At 46.3% G+C, this 5057-nt stretch overlaps 1 non-coding gene across 1 annotated transcript; it reads left to right on the top strand.

Annotated features, from left to right (window-relative positions):
- The first annotated feature begins 4614 nt into the window (after positions 1-4614).
- Trnas-cga lies at positions 4615-4689 on the top strand. The gene has a single exon. It is a non-coding gene; the product is annotated as a tRNA-Ser (tRNA).
- The last annotated feature ends 368 nt before the right edge of the window (positions 4690-5057 follow it).

Below are 5057 nucleotides of genomic sequence, written 5' to 3'. Positions count from 1 at the left end.
GGAGGAACCCTGACACGAACACCACCATGTTTTCGTGCAGCCACAGGATGTCGTGTTACGACTCAAACTGTGCGCAATAAGCTGCATGAAGCGCAATTTCACTCTCGACGTCCATGGCGAGGTCCATCTTTGCAATCATGACACCATGCAGCGCGGTACAGATGGGCCCAATAACATGCCGAATGGACCGGTCAGGATTGACATCAAGTTCTCTTCACTGATGAGTGTGGCATATGACTTCAACAGGCAATCGTCGGAGACGTGTTTGGAGGCAACCCGGTCACGCTGAACTTCTTAGACACACTGTGCAGCGAGTGCAGTAAGGTGGAGGAGGTTCTCTTCTGTTTTGGCATGGCATTATGTGGGACCGGCGTACTCCGCTGGTTGTACTGGAAGTCGCCATAACGGTTGAGCTATACGTGAATGCCATCCTTTGACCGATAGTGCAACTACATCGGCAGCATATAGGCGAGGCATTCGTCTTCATGGAGGACAATTTGCGCCCCCATAATGCACATTTTGTGAATGATTTTCTTTAGGATAACGATATCGCTCGACTAGAGTGGAGTGGCCAGCATGTTCTGCAGACGTGAACGGTATCGAACATGCCTGGTATGGATTGAAAAGGGGTGTTTATGGATGACTTGACCCACCAACCACTCTGAGGGATCTATGCCGAATGTCCGTTGCAGAGAGAGACAATCAGGACCAACAGTGCCTTGATGAAGTTGTGGATAGTATGCCACGACGAATACAGGGGTGCATAAATGCAAGAGGATGTGCTACTGGGTATTAGAGGTACCGTTGTGTACAGCAATCTGGACCACCACCTCTGAAGGTCTCGCAGTGTGGTGGTACAACATGCGCTGTGTGGATTTCATGAGCAATAGAAAAGGCAGAAATGATGTTTATGTTGATCTCTATTCAAATTTTCTGTACAGGTTCCGAAACTCTCAGAACCGGAGTGATGCAAAACATTTTTTGAAGTGTATATTTTCCTTCAAGATGACTTCAGATTAAGTCTGTATGTCGCACGAATTTCAGAGCTGTAAAGTCCTTTTTGATAAACTCTAATATTTAACATATTTTACAAGTATGGACACAAAAAGATTTTAGGCTCGAAAGCCTCTCAGATGAAAGCGAAATATTTGAAGTTAGTTCCAACAAAAGAAATCTTGATATATCTTTTGGTGGTATGTTACAATGTCTTAAAAGGGTTGTTTATAAATGTGATTAATGTGTCTAATTCGACAAAGATTTATGCTAAATAATGAAAAGTATACAAATATAGAATATTTGTGAAGATAATACAAGTATTTAAGAATTGCATCAGGAACGTTTCGATGAATAAGACACGGAGAAGGAAAATGAAGCCCTGTAGAGGCTATGAAAACTTCCACAAACACGCCGAATAAATATTAAAATTGAAGGAAAATTTATCGTATTAGGGATTTCCGAAATTTACGCTATTCTCTATTAGTACGGCTCTGAGCACTATGGGACTTAACATCTGAGGTCATCAGTCCCGTAGAACTTGGAACTATTTAAACCTAACTAACTTAAGTACATCACACACATCCATTCCCGAGGCAGGATTTGAACCTGCCACCGTAGCGGTCGCGGGGTTCCAGACTGAAGCACCTAGAACGGCTCGGCAACACCGGTCGGCTCTTTATTAGTAACTTTTTCCAATTCACTACGGGATGATACAACAAATACTGATAAATGTTTCGATGAGCTACACAGTCTTGGCAGGAAAAGAGATTTTATTATTTTATATTTTGCCAATAACGCATTTCAAATCGCTTAAGGCATCTACAGACTTGCTTACACAACAGATGTTAAACACCTAGGCTACCAACATGCTCTTGTCTTCGGCTACTAAATCATTTGCATGGACGGCAGCCTATGTGTTTAACACTTGTTGCGTCAGACAGTCTCAAGGTGCTTTGAACAAGGCGTAATGCGTTATCGGCTGTTTTGTGTCCAAGACTATTTATCCCTACAAAATATCCTGTATTAAATTAAATTTAAAAAACGTGTGTGCAAGCATCCTAAATTGTGAAGGATGAAGATCGTGTAATGAGGAGTTAACTATGCAGCGATTGCTGCTGTGACGCAGGTGTACACAGCGTGGGTAACCCGCTGTCGACGTGACCGAAGATCGTACTTGCTTCCCCTTAAGTTGTCAGCTACATCTCGTGATGAATAGTACCACCAATGAAAAATAAATCGACATTGTCCTGCGTAAGGCCGAATTTCCAAAGCAGTCTGTGCAATTCTGCGTTAATATTGTTAACGACAGATAAACTGCGTAAAAGATCCCATTGTACATAGTGTGCGTGGGAAATCCAGCAGCTCATTATTATGACGTTAATAAAGTGAAGAACGATTAAGGTACTGAACAGAGAGGTGAAACTCAGAGCCAGGTCTCAAAACAAAGCACCGCCACTTGTTAGTATGTAACGAAAAAAGATTTGTAATTGTGACCCATGGAGGTGGAAGTAATGTAGCAAAACGCAGCCTCAAGCTCTGCCTATATTATATTTCATTTAATCCTTAAAGCTCTAAAGGAAGAGAAATTAAAAAATCCTTCTGTGTGGCGAACGTGCCCAGAAATACGGAAGTGCGACCGCAGTCTGTGACAGAAAGAAACATAAAAAGAGAGTCGCATAAAACCAAGTAATCGCATTCCTTTTCCATTTTAACTATCTCTAAAATTTACATTTCTTCGAAGAGAGAGGGGTGAAGCCATGGATGACGTACAAAGTGTTTTAAATGGCCGACGAATAGTCCACAGAGCTCATAAAAAATGAGACACGTTCCGTGAAAGCGACAATGTGATGGGGAAAAATAAAAGGAAGTTGGGTGAGGTGGAGGAGCAAGTGGAAGGGGTCGGGTGAGGACACGGAGTGAAGGGTAGAGAAGAGTTGCATGAAAGGAACAGAGAGTGGTAGAAAGAGACACTGACGCGGTGGAGGATGAAACAGAGGGAACGGGTGAGGTGATGTAGGGGAGTGGGGGCAGAGCTTGAACAGGCGGGTAGGCAGTAGGAGGGAGAGGTGAGGGCGACCAGCCAGATCTCTAAACTCGTTTCTTGCGGAGCGAGCGCCGTGCGGCCGGAAGACGGGCCTAATGAAACTTTAACGGGATTGCCCTCGGGCCGTGGCACGGCGACGTTTAAAGCGTCCTTTGTCGTCATCAGATGGACGAGTAATCGCGTTACGGGTTTTTCTTCCTCCGCCTGCCGAGTGGGATGCCAGTCCGGCACTACCCAGGCGTTTACTATTCGCGCTGCCTCCCCAATTATTTACCCATCGCTCTCCCGTAAAAGCGCCAATAAAAAGTAATTAGCTGTAATTGGGCAAATGCGTCGCCGAGGAAGCGGCAGCCCGGCGGAGGAATTACCTTTTACTGTCGGCGGGCATCCATTTGGTAGCTTTATATTTTACTCTTATGCCTTCTGGAAAGTCGTACCTCTGGGTGGAAACGTTAATCTCTGATGTTACGGAGACTGTCACCAGAAAGATAGCTACTTAGAGTCGGCTCGCGAAAAACGTTTTATCCCTATCCGTACACCGAGCGAGGTGGCGCAGTGGTTAGACACTGGACTCGCATTCGGGAGGACGACGGTTCAATCCCGCGTCCGGCCATCCTGCTTTAGGTTTTCCGTGATTTCCCTAAATCGCCCCAGGCAAATGCCGGGATGGTTCCTTTCAAAGGGCACGGCCGACTTCCTTCCCGTCCTTCCCTAATCCAATGAGACCGATGACCTCGCTGTCTGGTCTCCTTCCCCAAACAACCCAACCCAACCCCTATCCGTACATTGAAAACACAGTCTTGTACAGAATGAGATTTTCACTCTGCAGCGCAGTGTGCGCTGATATGAAACTTCCAGACAGATCAAAACTGTGTGCCGGACCGAGACTCGAACTAGGGACCATTGCCTTTCGCGGACAAGTGCTCTGCCAACTGAGCTACCCAAGCACGACTCACGCCCCGTCCTCACAGCTTTACTTCTGCCAGTACCTCGTCTCCTACCTTCCAAACTTTGCAGAAGCTCTCCTATGAACCTTGCAGAACTAGCACTCCTGAAAGAAAGGACATTGCGGAGACATGGCTTAGCCACAGCCTGGGGGATGTTTCCAGAATGAGATTTTCACTCTGCAGTGGAGTGTGCGCTGATATGAAACGTCCTGGCAGATCAAAACTGTGTGCCGGATGGAGACTCGAACTCGGAACCTTTGCTTTTCGTGTAAGGTAGGAGACGAGGTACTGGCAGAAGTGAAGCTGTGAGGACGGGGCGTGAGTCTTGCTTGGATAGCTCAATCGGTAGAGCACTTTCCCGCGAAAGGCAAAGCTCCCGAGTTCGAGTCCCAGTCCGGCACACACTTTTGATCTACCAGGAAGTTTCATATCAGCGCACACTCCGCTGCAGAGTAAAAATCTCATTCTGGAAACATCCCCCAGGCTGTGGCTAAGCCATGTCTCCGCAATGTCCTTTCTTTCAGGAGTGCTAGATATGCAAGGTTCACAGGAGAGCTTCTGCAAAGTTTTGAAGGTAGGAGACGAGGTACTGGCAGAAGTAAAGCTGTGAGGACGGGGCGTGAGTCGTGCTTGGATAGCTCAGTTGGTAGAGCACTTGCCCCCGAAAGGCAAAGGTCCCGAGTTCGAATCTCGGTCCGGCACACAGTGTTGATCTGCCAGGAAGTTTCACAGTCTTGTACAACAAGCCATAGGATACGCCTTGTATAATGTACTAGTAGAGCTGTCCTTAATGTGAGAGGTTTGCTCGAAAACCACCGTAGCACTGTAGATTACTGGTGGTAGTCCTAATGGAGGTGGTACGCTTTTGCCTTTATGGGGGTTGGGGCTGTAGTCTAATGAACATTCCGAACCCCGGTGCGGCGTAGGATTTCTTTTTTATAATTGTGTCATCCACTCTTTTGACTCATCTGATGCGGCCCGTCACGAATTCCTCTCCTGTGCCAACCTCTTGATCTCAGAGTAGTATTTGCACCATACGTCGTCAATTATGTGCTGTTTGTATTTCAGTT

This window comes from Schistocerca americana, chromosome 6 (assembly GCF_021461395.2).
Source record: "Schistocerca americana isolate TAMUIC-IGC-003095 chromosome 6, iqSchAmer2.1, whole genome shotgun sequence".
NCBI classification, from domain to species: Eukaryota; Metazoa; Arthropoda; class Insecta; order Orthoptera; family Acrididae; genus Schistocerca; species Schistocerca americana.
Note: the sequence above shows the minus strand (reverse complement) of the source record. Positions and strands in the feature narration are given on the sequence as shown.